This window comes from Felis catus, chromosome E1 (assembly GCF_018350175.1).
Source record: "Felis catus isolate Fca126 chromosome E1, F.catus_Fca126_mat1.0, whole genome shotgun sequence".
Taxonomy (NCBI): Eukaryota; Metazoa; Chordata; class Mammalia; order Carnivora; family Felidae; genus Felis; species Felis catus.
In genome coordinates, this window is record NC_058381.1 from 6,562,992 (window position 1) to 6,579,218 (window position 16,227).

General features: G+C 45.2%; 1 long non-coding RNA gene across 3 annotated transcripts in view; it reads left to right on the forward strand.

Moving 5' to 3' along the window:
* Positions 1-5,684: 5,684 nt before the first annotated feature.
* Positions 5,685-16,227, forward strand: part of LOC109494198 — an 89,308-nt gene continuing 78,765 nt past the window's right edge. For 2 of the 3 annotated variants that reach the window (XR_006589301.1, XR_006589302.1), the window contains exon 1: positions 5,685-6,537. This is a non-coding gene — a long non-coding RNA (uncharacterized LOC109494198). The remainder of the gene's footprint in view (positions 6,538-16,227) is intronic. The other variant, XR_002148850.3, reaches the window with a different exon arrangement.

Sequence of the window (16,227 nt, forward strand, 5' to 3'; positions counted from 1 at the left end):
TGTTTATAACCATAGGGTGATGGATGTGCCTATAATCATTTCTGTATATATCCGTCTGCATCGATATGGAGCTAAACTTGAGTCCACAGCGGCATCTCCAACTCTAATCCCGTACAACCTGCTTCATTTCTGCTTCCCCTTCCCCCTTTCTTATAACCTGCCTCCCCAACCGTGGGAAGACTGGCCCTATTCATCCTCCACCCCTTAATTCATGAGTCCAGCCCAGGATACATGGGACACAGTTTCAGAATTATTAACCACTTCTCCAGTGAGAGACAACATTATCAGCTGGAGTGCAGTGTTTATGTACAGTTGCTTTTGTCTTTAGCCTTCAGGTTTTCAACCAAAATACTATTTTCCAAAGTGACTTATGTCAACTCCTCCCTCGTCCCCCGCCCCATCCTGATCAGTGAAGTTATGCCATGCATTTGTAATACAGTTAGATTTTTTGTTGTTGTTGTTGTGGTCTGCATTCCATTCTGGGGTTCTCTGGTTCCTGGTTGCTGTGTTTTGTCTTTATTATTTTATCTTACCTTGCCTACATTCAAATTCAGTTTCTGTACTGTAAAGTTTAATGGGTTTTGACCAATGCATAGTGTCATTTACTTCCCTCTCCAGTGCCATACATAATGGTTCCACCACCTTAAAAATTCCCCTTAGGGGCACCTGGTGGCTCAGTCGGTTAAGCATCCTCTTGGTTTCGGCTCAGGTCATGATCTCATGGTTCATGAGTTTGAGCCCCACATTGGGCTCTGCACTGACAGCCCAGAGTCTACTTGGGACTCTCTCTTTCTCTCTCCTTCTCTGCCCCGCATCCGCTCATGGTCTCTCTGTTTCTCTGTCAAAATAAATAAACTTAAAAATTTCTTAATATAAAATAGACAAATTTGAAAAATCCTCCTCTTTATCCTCTTTGTAATTAGCTACTCTCCCTTCTCCAAGGTGCTGGCAACCATTGGTATAGGGTTTTCCATCCCTTCAGTGTTACCTTTTCCAGAATGTCATATGAGTGGAATCATGCTCTAGGTAATCTCTCAGTTTGGCTTATTTCTGTTCACGCACACCAGAGAGGTAGGCATGTTTTGGGATAAGCCCCATGTTTATGGATTAGTGATAATATAAAGAATCTTTTGTGGCAGGTAGATAAAGAAAAGGCTTTAAAATATATCTTGTATTTGGGGGCACCTGGATGGCTCAGTTGGTTGAGCATCCAACTCTTGGTTTTGGCTCAGGTCATGATCTGACAGTTTGTGGGATTGAGCCTTGCTACACACTGACAGCACAGGGCCTGTTTAGGATTCTCTGTCTCCCTCTCTCTCTGCCCCTCCCCTGCTCTCTCAAAATAAATAAACATTAAAAAAATCTTTCTTATATTTGTAAAATGTTCATAATTTTCAAAGTGCTTATAGTATACCATTTCTTATTTGATTTCCACACCGTCCTGTGGACTGGGGAGCCATTCCTTCAACAAAGAATCTAAGGTTCAAAGAGTGTAGGTGGCTTCTCCAAAGACACAGAGCTGGTGAGAGCCTTCTGGTACTTGAACTTGGCTTTTTAATGCATTGTTTGTATCTGTGCTTCTCTAGGGTGCCTTCAATCACGTGTTGCTGTGAATCCTTTTCAATGAGCCACCAAGTCTTGACCAATGAGTAGAATTCATTGTGAGGACAGTAAAGAGGTACTTGATCTACATGCGTCCCACCAGGGGAGCCCCAGCAGAGGGGGCCGGTGGAGTGGTGTCACGAGGGAAGAGGAGAAAGACCAGATGAGTGTAGCAAGTGAGTTGATGGCCACAGGGCTCAGAGAATGCTTGCCAGACAGCAGCATAGGCATGTTGCAGTCTTGAGAATGATTCCAGAGTTTAAAAATCCCAGTGTTTGGCCCAACATGTCCCATGATTGTAGGTCAACCATGTCATCAGGGGCCCAACAAAAGTGATTGGGGTTGTTGGGCAACTGGCATCGCCAGTCCTTTCTTTAAAAGTTTACTTATTTATTTTGAGATAGAGAGAGAGACAGAGCACACACACAAACAGAGGAGGGGCAGAGAGAGAGGGAGAGATAGAATCCCAAGCAGACTCTGCCTGTGTGAGGCTCAAACTCATGAACCATGAGATCATGATCTGAGCTGAAATCGAGAGGTAGACACTTAACCAACTGAGCCACCCAGGCACCCCTGGCATTGCCAGTCTTAAGACTAGAGGATATATGACTGTTTAACAGGAGGTTGAAGAAACTTTTCAAGGCAGTTTTGCCTATCTGGGATTTTTTTCTTACTTGCTGACTTTATGCCCTATACTCGACTGAAAACACAACTCCAGCATTTGCTGGACAGAGAGGACGGGAACACTCCACGTAGAGAACACAGCCTTGCAAAGCAAAGGAGAATCAGGATGTGTATGGATGCTGCCCAGGGACTTCATAAGGCGGTCCCTTTGATTAAAGCCATTTATGGATATGGCACATGCAGTCCTTGGGCTGACTGGTGCGAGGCAGCTAATGACAGCAGAGAAAACATCGGGACGCTTGGGGGGGGGGGGGCGGGGGTGCTATGCAAATTGTAGGCAAAGTGCTACCACTTGCTCTGTTATCTTTGCTCTCTCTCTCCCATTTCGTGCACTCCTGTTAAAGAATCGGTCTCTTTGGGCAGTGATGTGGTCTGTTTTTCTGGAACATTCTGTCTGGCTTCTTGCTCACTCGTTTCTCGTTGCTGGGGGAACCTGGCCACAGAGCCAGGAATTCTTCTCCTTTTCCTCTCTTTCTGGCCATTTCTCATGGGTTTTGCCCACCCACCGTTCTACCTCATGGGGGTCTCCACCCAGGACCCGGCTGGGCCCCTGTTGTCTCCACTGACAGCAGGTCCTCCTGTACCCTGCTCTCCTCCCCAGCTGACATCTGTCTGTCTGGTTGAGTCCTGCCAACAGGTGGTGCTGGAGAGAGAATGACTCTGGAGGACAAGAAGGGAGCTTCGTGCTGACCTTGTCAGGGTTGCTCTGGCAGAGTCTTTCCAGAACCTTCGTTTGCCTCTTTAGGGACCAGCAGCAGCCACTGGGCCCCTTTCTCAGAGGTCTGAGCACCTTTTCCTCAGCGGCTGACATCTCCTTTCTTCTGTCCCATTGGCTCCAAAGCAGTAGCTGTCTCCCCAGGGGTCTTCTGTTCTTTCAATATTCCACACCCAAGTAATCAGTTTGTGTACTAAACCCCGTCTGTTTGAAGTTGCTAGTGTGGTTTCTGTTTTCCTGACTGGATCCTGACCCAGGAAACCAATTAGAAGTCTCCTCTTTCTCCCAGTTCTTACTTCTTTAGCAGATGTCTCCTTCAGCGCTTCCCAAGACTCTGTATGTTGGGGAAAACCTTCTGTGGATTTCATCACATTTTATCAGTATCAAACACTGAATGCCTACAATGCAGACCCCACACTTTTCCGGAGGGTAGGCATGGCAGGGTAGGATACGAATGGAAGGTGGCTCCGTTATATTTTTATATATGTGTTATGTATGTGTTTCTACTACTTTCCCCCTAAAACAGGGCAGAGTAGAGGAAAATAAATAGACACGGATTAACACACACATACATGTGTACCTACATCATTAATAAGTTCTAGGCTCTATCATTTCTTTTATCCCATCAATTATATATATATTATATATGTATAAATTATATGTTACATATGTACAAATTATATATATACACAAAAAACAGTAAACAAAAGCAAATTTAAGACTACATTAGCAAAAACACAGAAGTTTTTGTATTTCTAGCTACTGTATCTCTGTTGTGCTTGGGGAATAGGGCTCAAAGTTACCACCTTTTAATTTTTTTAATGTTTATTTATTTTTGAGAGAGAGAGAGAGAGAGAGAGAGAGAGAGCGCGCGCACAAGCAGGGGAGGGGCAGAGAGAGAGAGGGAGACATAGAATCTGAGGCAGGTTCCAGGCTCCGAGCTGTCAGCACAGAGCCCAACATGGGGCTTGAACTCATGAACCATGAGATCATGATCTGAGCTGCAGTCAGACCTTTAACTGACTGAGCCACCACCCAGGTGCCCCAGTTATCACCCTTTTAAACATGAGGTTTACAAAGCAGGCTCAAAGGGCCCCCTGACTTGCCTTGTTTCCCTGGCTAGCGAGCACCAGGTCAGCCTGCTTGACTCTCGGCCACCAGACACACCATTTCTTTATTCCCCGACTTCCCTGGCCCCTGAGGCACGTAGCATCTCTGAAAGAATGTGAGCTTCCCCTGACAGCCTGGAACAGAAAAGTTCAGCCCCTGGCTCAGTAACTCAGGACGCTATGAGTCTTGCTGTCTCCTCTTTGACTTTCCCCTCCCCCGAAGAGGAGAGTTATTTTCAACCCTCCATCTGTTTTGTGTTTAACGTGCAGAAAGGTTGCACATCTTCACGGGCCTTGTTCATGAGCAGTAGATTGTACAACAGTTTATTACACAAGTGGAGGTTTTTATTGCTGGCCTTTGTTGAGTTGCCAACTGGGAGAAAGAACATAACGTGCTCAGCGGTCCCTATCAGGAAAAATGAGAAAGCATTAAATACCAGTCAAATCGTCAAGCCATCGAAAAGCGGGTAATCAAATCCAGAAATCCCTGTAGCATGACTAGTGAGAAGGACTTCTCTCACTAATAGTGTTTTTACGTCCATCATTGTTTCTCAAGTCACTCATATCGCAGGCAGTATCACGAAGCGTTATGTGAGATGCGTGTCAGTAGTGGAGTGCGTGTGTTTGACCTCGAAAGGCTCATCCGTTTCAAAATCTGACCATGGCCAATACATGGTATCAAACGTTTAACTACTGGTTTGTCCCCCAGGCAGGGGTAGAAAACCTGCACGAAGCATCCTAGGAAACGTTGTATCAGAGTAATACCAACCATAGCACGCCAATCCCAATGGTAATGGCTTACCCTTGCTCCTTCTGTTCCATGTTCCCCAAAGCTCAGAGCATCACGGAGTCAGCCGGATAAAAGTTGTTGGAGACTCAGAAACGGACCAGTCGCACAGTGTTCGGTCCAGTTCACATCACGATCACCTGGGGACCCCTGCCCAAGACTAAGTAAAATCTCCCAGGCTGGGCTAGGACGTCGGTATGCTTTTACGGTTCTCCAGGTGATTCTAACATACAGCCCGGGCTGAGCACCCCAGTTGGAGTCCAGCTGCCTCATTTTACTGGTAGAAGAAAAGGAACCAGAACAATTGGTGGTCCTCTTTTCTAGCAAGGAATTTTCTACTTTAGTTCCCAAATTTCATAACTGTTTATTTCTCAAAGCAACACATTTAGGGGTCCTGGGTCGGTTAAACATCTGACTCCTGATTTTGGCTCAGGTCACAATCTCAGTTTGTGACTTCAAGCCCCGAATCAGGCTCTGCATTGACAGCCTGGAGCCTGCTTGGTATTCTCTCTCTGTCCTCTCTCCCTGTACCTTTCCTGCTGTCTCTCCCTCTCTCTAAATATAAATAAATTAAAATTAAAAAAAGGAGAGTCTGGGTGGCTCAGTTGGTCAAGTGTCCAGCTTCAACTCAGGTCATGATCTCACAGTTTGTGAGTTCAAGCCCTGCATCGGGCTCCATGCTGACAGCTCAGAGCCTAGATCCTGCTTCGGATTCTGTCTCTGTCTCTCTCTCTGCCCCTCCCTCACTCATTCTCGCTCTCTCTCTCTCTCTCTCAAAAATAAATAAAACATTTTTTTTAAAGAGTCGGACAGTTAACCGAATGAGCCACCCAGGAGCTGCAGGAAGCTGCCTTTCAACATGAAGGAGGTACAGTCTTTCCCTCCATTACTTGGCCGTGATTAGAATCCATGCACATATGAACAAAACCAGTCCTGGTTTATGCCTGAGTCCAGCATGAATTTTGACGGTTTCCCCCCGCATCACCATCATTCTCAAAACGTTCCAAACTGGACATTAAATGTTCTGATCACCTTTCTCTAGATGAGTCCCCCCCAAAGTCTCGTCCACGCTTTCTCCGAAAGACCCACTTCTCTTAGGCTGAGAAGCCCCAGAACCTGCCTTCTAATTGCACCCTTGTTGCGAGTCTGACAAACACATCTGATAGCTCACGCCCCGGGGGGACATTGGTCAGTAGCCTTGGACTTCTCAGCTTAATTGCCCTAGCTTTAATGCCACTTAAATCAGAATGTAAGCACTGAAAGAATTTCAGGAATCCGATGATATAAATTGTATTTTTAGAGCTGAGAATGAGTTGAGCTAGTGACACAGTGCAGCGCCTAAAGATAGATCTCTTTAGTTTTCCCATGATTTATCACAGGCGAGTTCACAGCAGGTTAAAATAATTGAATGCGCTGATAGCATGCATATTGGCACGGTTTTATGAGCAGTCATTCATAACATATTTGTCACGAAGCATAGCTTCCAGGATGGAACCCTGATCCGCAGGCAGTGTTTTAGCCTCCACGACGCAGTGGAATTAACTCCTCTGTGGAGCCTGGCCACGTCGTCACGGTGTCCGGCCCCCAGCTAGAGCTGCGGGGAAAAGGATCAAGGGAATGACTGGTCCGCCAAACAAACCGTGAGTATATCATGACGACAGGCACACTTTCCCTGGAGGCTAAAGAGAAAATGTGCTTTCTGGGGACGGCTGTAACTCCGTGCTTATAGACTCAACCTGCACTGACTTCTTTCTTTTCCCTTCGTGGTTCACTTTCCCCTTTTCTCCCAGTGTGATTTTTTTTCCCCCTCTGCTTATGGGCTGCGTCCCCTGGGCATGTACTTTTTCCACAATAAAAAAATGACTCTGCGGGGGTCACTGCAGCAGGTGACAGACAATGCGTGTGTGGTAGGTACACGTGGACCCAAGTTCGGCTGCGTTCCTTATTTTTCTGTGAATCTGCTTAGTTCCTGTGTTGAGCCCCGATTTGGCGTAGGCGTGGAGGCACGTCCTCTGTCAATCCGGGATGTCCTTACTCAAACACAAGGTCCTGTCTGGGTGCTCTGTGGCTGGTCTGCTTAGGGGACACTGGGCTTCAGGGCAAGTGGGAGGTGCTCGGGGCTCCCTCCCGGGGACCCCACCCTCCATCATATTGGCTTTCTTGGCTTCTGTGACCCTCCATCTCCCCAGATTTGAATAGTCCCCAGGTTTGAATCTACTCTGGAGAAGGAGTTTCTGAGATCTCCGATCTCCCAAATCTTAAGTTTCTGTCCGGAGCCTGGGACTTGGGACTCAAAAGCTAAACCTGTGGCTCCTGTTACCTACATTTTACTGGTTTTCCCTTCCCTAAAGCACTAAAGACAGACAGCTGCACTGCCTAATGGGGGGAAAACATGGGGGTTACCAGGGAAAACATACAGGCAAATTTCTCCCAGTAATTTCCCACCGCATACAGCATGCAGTCAACAAAGGTGACTGCTGTCTTTACACAAGGTAGTGTAGAGAAGCAATAAAGACCACAGACTTGATAGCCAGCCTCCACAAGTCCAAAATCTGGCTGCATGGTCTCCTGACTGTGTCCTTGGACAAGCCACCTAACCATTCTATGCCTCAGTTTCCCCACATACAACAAGGAGATGATAGCAGCACCTCCCTACAAGGTCCTACCTATATAAAGTGCTTGGTGAATTAATTATGCTATTAGTATTACCACTTCTACAAAGCTCTGTCTCTCAAAGCCATTGGTGACTGTAATTGCATTGATGCCACTGGTATACACAGTACATCCCATGCATAGAAGGTGAAACCACACCTAATATTTCACAGGGAAAGGAGCTACTATTCCCAGGTGGGAGGCTGGGCTGAGTCTCCTGGAAATGCAGCCCTTTGGGTAAGATGTGGATAGAAATGATCCTTAAGGGCTGGGTTAAGAAGGAATCAGCTGACCTCAGTCAAGGCAATTCTGAGATTCTTGGTGTGGAGAGACAGATTCTTGAGATTCTGGAAGACAGTTCCATGCTTCCAGTCCAGAGGATAAGAGAGTGAAGCAGGGAGAGGGGGAGAGGGAACGGAGGCAGGGAAAGGCTGGCTAAGTCGGTGTGAGGAACGTGCCTGGTCGACCACTGCTGGCCGCTGCCGGAGAACAGAACACGCACCGGGCCTCTCCTAAGAGGCAAGTCCTGTGCTGGCTCTTGCTGAGGGAGGTGCCGCTCCTGTGAGCAGAGACAAGAGGGGGAAACGGAGGGGGAGATGATGGTTCACCAGTCCCTACGTTACATAAACGTCATTCTCTAGCGCATCAAACTGATGAGCTTGAGAAAGAGAACGTGGGGGACTCTGGCATTTACACCTGGTCCCCTTTCTATCCCAGAGCTGTTCTGGTCAATGTCCCTATCAGCCCACATGAAGTCAGGATGAGCAAGTCTGCAGGGACAGCAGAAGCAGTGCCATGTCAAGGCTTAGGAGGTCTAGACTCAAGACCCAAGCGTATGACCAACTAGCCTGTGACCTTGGACATACCTTTCACCTTCCTGGACCAAGGGCCGTCCGTGAAGAGGTAGACGCAGATAAAAGCAGCTTCATTTGGGGAGAGCAACGTAGCATAGTTAAGAATGCGGGTTTCAGAGCCAGAGGGACATCAATATGAGTTGTCTTTGCCATTAACCAGATGTAAATATAGGGCAATTAACTTATTTAATTTCTCTAAGCTCCACTTCCCTCATGTATAAAGATGGAGATAATAACAGCACACTTCTCATGATTATTTTGAAGATTAAATTCAAGAGTGTATGTGGAGTGTTCAGCACAGTACTGCTGAAACACTGTAAGTGCTTGATCGATGGTTGCCAATATCACTATAGCGAGTTTTCGCTGGAACCCAGGGTTCCGTCAGGTCAGGGGGAGATGGAACTCAAGACAGCGGGCCCTCCTTCATTCACATCATCTTTGATTTTCTATCTGCTTTATCTAGTGTAAAAAATAAAAATAAAAATAAATGTCTCACGCTAAAAAATTAACAATAATACTAGATATCACTGGACTAGACCAAGAGTTGGCCTACTTTTTCTGTAAGGGGTTAGGTAGTAAGTATCTTGGGCTCTGTGGGCCACATGCGGTCTCAGTTGAATGTTCTTTTAAATTAGTTAGGGTCAGTCTTGGAGCATAAGAGTGTTTGTTAGGATGGGACCACAGCAATGACACAGGGCCCTCACCCTTGTAAAACAAACATCTCAGTGGCTGCACACAGTTGACATACTTCTTACATCACAGTAAAATGTGAACTGAGCACTGGTCTACACCACAAGTCTTTTGGAGACAAAGAATCTTTCCATCTAGTGGCTTCTCCGTCCATTTGGAGACCTCCGTTGGATGGAAGGAAAAGAGAGATGGGCCCACAGTCAAGAGCTCTTTAAAAATGTAAAATCCAGGGGCACCTGGGTGGCTCAGTCAGTTAAGCATCCGACTCTTGATCTCAGCTCAGGTCTTGATCTCAAGGTTGTGAGTTCAAGGCTCATGTTCGGCTTTGAGCTACGCATGAAGCCTACTTTAAAAATTATAATTAAAAAAAAATTGTTAAAACCTTTCTTTGCTCAGGGACTATACAGTGATAGGCCCGGGCTGATTTGAGCCTGTAGGCCATTGTTGGCACACTCCTGGCTGATTTGAGCCTGTAGGCCATTGTTGGCACACTCCTGGATCAGACCATTTCTTAGGTTTCCTTCTGCAGATGAACCAAACTTCTCTGTGATCAGCCTTGTTTTTCCCCATCAAAGCAGACTAGTGACCCACTCTGTAAGATCTCACACCCTCTGTCATGTGATAATCTTTTTCACATTTCTAACAGTTGTCAGATTAAGTGGTTTTGTAATGTTACAGAGAGTCCTTTTGTGGGCGGTCTTCATAGAGATAGTGTATCAGTTCCCTAGGCCTGACTTTAATAGAGTACTACAAACTGGGTGACTTAAGACAACAGAAATTTATTCTCTCCTAGTTCTGGAGCCCAGAAGTCCAGAATCAGAGTGCTGGCAGCCTTGATCTGGGGGTTCTGAGGGAGAGTCTGGCCCATGACTTTCTCCTAGCTTCTGGTGATGGTCACCAGTCCTTGACATTCCTTGACGTGTAGACATACAGGGTCAACCTCTGCCTTTATTTTCACATGACATTCTCCCTGTGTCTCTGTATCTGTCCCTTGGCCATCTTCTCATTAGGTTACTCCCCACCCTAATATCCTCATCTTCACTTGACCAAATCAGCAAAGACCCCCATCTCCAAATAAGACCATGTTCACAGATAATAGGAGTCAGGGGTTCACTCAATCTTTTGGGGGGACAGAGGTCAGCCCATAACAGGTGGTGAATGGCACGTGGTCATGTATTCTTATCTAGGAACTGTGAAAGGATAGAAGTGATGAGGGCTCAGAGGGTTATCCCATGTGGCAGCAGAGATAAATGAGACAGACCAGGTGGCGACGAGCTTCATTTTTACCCATCATTGTAAATTGCTGTACTGTTACAGCTGCTACCTTGGAGAATGCAGAATTTTGCTTTTTAAAGTGTGTGTGTGTGTGTGTGTGTGTGTGTGTGTGTGTGTGTGTGTGTGTGTTTAATATGGACATGGAACAATGAGCTAGAAAATGTTGCACATTCTGTACCCTCCTTCTATTTTCAACTTATAAATGCTGCATTCAAAATACCGGAACAATGTGGCTTGCGGTTACTAACAAAATTAAAAATAAAAGTAAAAAGCCCCAAAGCATTCGTGTCACCCCGTGAGGGAAGAGGGGCCTGGTGCCCTGGACATAAGGCCTTTCCGGTGAGTTTTTCACCCCTTTCTGCAGAGGTCAGGATTTGAAAATCACTACCAGCTGGTTGGAATTTGGTCCTATTTTGAAACCAATGATTTAGACTGCTAAACCATCGCTGGGACTAAGATTTATTTTCCCCCACTTGGTCTATGTTACAGAGATCCAATTTGCAGAGTGGAGGAAAGGGGCAGAATACTTTCTTGGTGACTCCGCACCGCCTCTGCCAGTGGAAAACTACCAATATCCCACAGCTAACCCATGCGAATTGGTCCATGCGACACCATGTCTAATAATCCAGGCAGGACTTAATGTTCCCCTTCCAAAGTTCCATGGCCTTGTTGTCTTGTTCCTCATCGGTGGCACTCATTATAGGCTGCCATATTTGCAAGTCATATCTCCCCTCCAGAAGTGCAAGCTCTTTGAAGTCTTCCTCTTGTAAAAGAGAGGGGAACAAACCACAAGAGACTCTTTTTTATTTATTTATTTACTTACTTGCTTATTTATTTATTTATGTTTTTATTTATTTTTGAAAGAGAGAGAGAGACAGAGCATGAGTGGGGGAGGGGCAGAGAGAGAGGGAGACACAGAATCCGAAGCAGGCTCCAGGCTCTGAGCCGTCAGCCCAGAGCCCGTCGCAGGGCTTGAACTCATGAACTGTGAGATCATGACCTGAGCCGAAGTCAGACACTCAACCAACTGAGCCACCCAGGCGCCCCTGTAGTTATTATCTTTTTGAAGGAGAATTTGATATTAAAACCTGGCACATTTTTAGCCCAAACATTCCACTTCCATAAATTTTATCCAGGAAAAAAACCACAAATGTGTACAAAATGTATCATCAAGATGACTTACAGAGCAGGACGCTGTTGGTTTCATTAATGATGCCATATGCATTAAAGTAAACACAGGGGAGTCTGTTAGAGGGACACATAGACAGAATTTTCTTTTTCTTTCTTTCTTTCTTTTACATTTATTTTTGAGAGAGAGAGAGAGCACGCGTGAGGGTGGGAGGGGAAAGGGGGCAGAGAGAGAGGGAGACACAGAATCCGAAGCAGGCTCCAGGCTCTGAGCCGTCAGCACAGAGCCCGACGCGGGGCCCGAACTCACGAACCGTGAGATCGTGACCTGCGCTGAAGTCGGACGCTCGACCAACTGAGCCACCCAGGCGTCCCAAGAGACTCTTCATAATAGAGTACAAACCAAGGGATGATGGAGGGAGGTAGGTGGGGGATGGGCTAGGTGGGCAGTGGGCATTAAGGAGGGCACTTGTGGGATGAGCCCTGGGTGTTATATGCAAGTGATGAATCACTGAATTCTACTCCTGAAACCAATATATTGTACTGTATATCAACTAACTGAAGTATAAATAAATTTTAAAAAAAAGAAAGAAATCTTACCCTTTGGACTCAAGGTGGAGAGGAGGAAGCCAGTAGAGAGGGCGAGACTTGAGATGCTAGAGAGCAAAGAAAAGCTTGGGAGTGAATCCTTCAGGATCCAGGAAGGATAGGGCAAAAGGCCAAGCTGGAATGGTCCCTGCCCTATACAGGAACACCGAGTTGTGGAGAATTTCATTTCAGCTTCCCTGGAAGCCGGCTAACCCCTTCTGTTTGGGGTGCAACATCAGACCTAGAAATCAAGAGACTGTACCTAAGGACAAGCGTGTCAAAGCTAGCAGCCCTAAGCAACTCACTTCACTTCTCTCCGCCTTAGCCTTCTCATCTGTGTGATGGGCTACATAATGGACTTTGCATCTTGACATTGTTGCTGGGATCAAATGTGATAACGGGTGAAAAGTACTCAGCCCGTAGCATAGCACAGTGGTCTGTCCCCCAACTTCCCGCATTTACCCCCTAAGAATTTTGAGAGTGCTTGGGTTGGAGCCTGAGAATCTGTAGATGTATCATGCACAGAAATTTTTATTTTCCAGGAATTTGGGGACACAAGGCTGTGGCAATACTAATGGCTCAATAAAGAGTAGCTGTATTCATTTTACTATGTTCATCATCATTAACATCATCACCATTGTTGTCATCGTGGGGAATTCTTTTTTTTTTTATTTTAATAAACAAGTTGATCTCTAGTAAGCCTATATAAAAACATGAATAAATTTAATCTTTAAGAATGGTTTTGAGGGGCGCCCGGGTTGGTTGAACGTCCAACTCTTGATTTTGGCTCAGGTCATGATCCCGGGGTCATGGGATCGAGCCCCGCCTTGGGCTCTGTGCTGAGTGTGGAACCTACTTGAGATTCTCTCTCTCTCCCTCTGCTTCTCTTTCCTGCCCACGCTCTTGCTCTGTCTCTCCAAAAAGAAAATAAAAGAAAAAAGAAAAGAATGATTTTGGATTCGAGAGTACATAAATCATGGATTCTTATTCTGGCCCTACCTGAAACAGCAGTGTGGCTTACAAAATAGTTAATATCTATGCCTCAGTTTCTTCATCCATAGAATAGGTTGTCGCTGGTAAGGGTTGTGGTAATGATTATCTAAAGTAGCTGACACACAGTAGGTCCTTAATCTGTGACAGATTTTCTTTCTTTTAAGCAATGGCTCAAATACTCTTATTATCTAAACTGTTTCCCCCATTAGGTCTTATGTAGGGGCCACTATATAAACAGATAAAGACAGAACTCTTTTGGTTCATGGTTAGATGGGGGTCTTCCCGTCTCCCCACCAAATTCCCCTGTTGGTCCTTAAGTTACCGCCACAGAACGCTATGTTTAAAAACAAAATCAAAACCAAACCAAAACAAAAACCTCTGTCTTTAAATCACATAAATGTTAACTGATCTTTAACATGATTTTCCCAATGTTTAAAGTATCTTTGGAAGAATATATGTCTCACATAGTATGAAAACTTGGCTGTCAAAAATGGACTCACATCATGGGGAATTCTACCTGAAGATAACGTCAGGGGAAGCATTCAGCAATATTGGTGGATTCTGTAGCATAATTGAATCTAGTTGCATCCACCGTGGTCTGATACGGAGACAGATTCATTGTTTGCAGAACTGGTAGGCTTGTAACCAAATCCAAACGACGCCCAGCTTGGAGCTCATGGCCATTTTTTCAATGGTACACTTATTTAGGTGGGAAATGGCCTTAACTTACAATAAACCCTTGGATTTCACTCAATAAATCCATTGGCTATAAATCTAACCCATGATTCCTTTCCATCATTTTCCTGAAATGAAGAACAAGGGAGAGTCAAGGAGGTGCACGTCACCACATTCTGACTGGGGAACTCCCGAAAAGGAAAGAGTTATGAGGTCATAGCATTACAGGGGCAGTAGGGGGAAAAACTCATCCTCCGATACTTTCACGTACAGACTTGTGCCCCCTTTAACTATTAAAACCAATGTTTGTCCATTGTTCTTAGACATCCAGGGGCAAAGCCTTTTAATAAACTCCTCTCTGTGTTTGCTTGCTTTGATGGTTTTCAAACTCCTTATAATCAGTAACACATGTTTTAATTATTTTGTTTTCTGCCATACAGTTTGCTCAGCTTTTCCCAATTCCTGCAATTAACACTTAGGGAGGAGAAAGCAAATCACACAATTCATTGTACTTACTTCAGTATCTAGCATAGGAATTTCTTACTAATGCATCAGTGAAAAGATTCATGAACTGATGGTACCCAATTCATTACAGCGTGTCTTACTTCAAAGTCCTTCATTTTGATCATACCTGTCTAATCATTTGACTGTTCTGCTTCTCTGTATGCTCATTGTTAGATTAATAATGATTATAGATTATAATAGATTAAAGATAGTAATGGATTAACAGTATAATAATAGATTAATAGATCATCGTAATAGATTGATAATTGGGACACCTGGGTGGCTCAGTCAGGCGTCCAGCATAGGCTCAGGTCATGATCTCACGGTTCGCGGGTTTGAGCCCCGCGTCGGGCTCTGTGCTGACCGCTCGGAGTCTGGAGCCTGCTTCGGATTCTTGTCTCCCTGTCTCTCTGCCCCTCCCCTGCTCATGCTCTGTCTCTCTCTCACTCTCAAAAATAAACAATAAACATAAAAAAAAATTAAATAATAGATTGAAAATAGATACTAGTAATAGATTGATTGTAATAATAACAGATCACTCTAAGGGCACATGAGGCTAGCACCTTGTCTGTGGGCCCTTGAAATAACTAAATGGCAGAGGTGTGTTCTCTTAAGGGAAATGTGCGTGTAGGTTATCAGTAGCAAGGCAAAAGGAAGAAACTATTTTTAACTGGGTCTCTGGCCCCACATAGCTCCCAGAAGCTGGGCTGGACAAGGTAGAAATCTTCGCCTACCTCCAGCTACCATCCCCTTATCCCCAAAGCACAGTTCCTGGGTCTCAGAACTTACACTATCGATAAGCGAAACTTCTATTCTGTAGCACCAAAGTGAAAGGACCCAGAAAGACCGAGAGTTAAGAGTGTCAATTACTTAGGACAGAGTAACTCTAAAACAAGCACCTCTAACATCTTAGCGGCTGAACATGATTCAGATTTACTTTTCGCGTTGCAGTACAAAGTAAGTTTGTGGGGAGGGGAGCTCTTCTCCACATAATTTCCCGGGGACCTAAAATTTTTCTATTTAATGGCTCCTCCATCTTTTAGGGCTCTTAAGACCTCCTCTTGATGGAAAGAGAAGAGGTACACGGAACATTTTTTGGTTTGACAATAGGCAAGTCGCTTGGATGTACAGTCAAGAACCCAAACACAGGGCAATCCTTAATTATGAGAGAGCTGTATAGCGGTGTGCCTAGGAAGGAAAGAGAATGGTGAACAGAGCCAGTCTCCGTTACAGACAGCAAGTACTTGTCCCCAAAACCTAATGGCTTAGCTGGCCTCAGCCACTTGCTCTAGACAGTCATGGCAAGTGGGAGTTCCCCTGGGAAAATAAAGGGCATTATGTGGGAGAGACTACTTGGTGAAAATCCTGAACTTTTAGTTCCAAGTAAAGATGGCCCATCGGTGTCCCGGGATCTGAATTATTCACCCAGGATTCCATTCTAGAAGAGCAACAGGCTTTTCTAGAAGAGCAACAGAATTGGGAGGCTGTAAATAGGAGAGGGATAAAATGCTGTCTTCGACTAGCAGCCGATGCTCGATTCCTCTCAAAAACCTGTGCTCTCCTCCTGATTTCTGTCTCCCACTGAAGCACAATCCCTAGAAGCAAAAAACTATTGCCCATGGAGTGTTTACTGTTGCTAAAAGTATGAGTTTTCAATACTCATAAAACTCATACTTTGTTATCATGTGTTCCCCCCCCCCCAAAAAGAGGGACGATGTCTTCCATTCAGATAATTTCTCACCAGTTGTAGGATGATGGTGGTGATCGATGATGCCAAACTTGGATCCTCACTTCGTGTCCGACACCACTCTAAGCACCTTGCAAGTGCTTCCTGCTTAGTTCCTCTAACAGCTTTTGAAATAGGTCTTCAAATTCTGTTCTGCATTTTGCAGCTTTGGAAACCGAAACACCAAGAGGTTAGATAACTTGTCCAAGGTCACACAACCATAACTGGGGCCAGAATTCCAACAA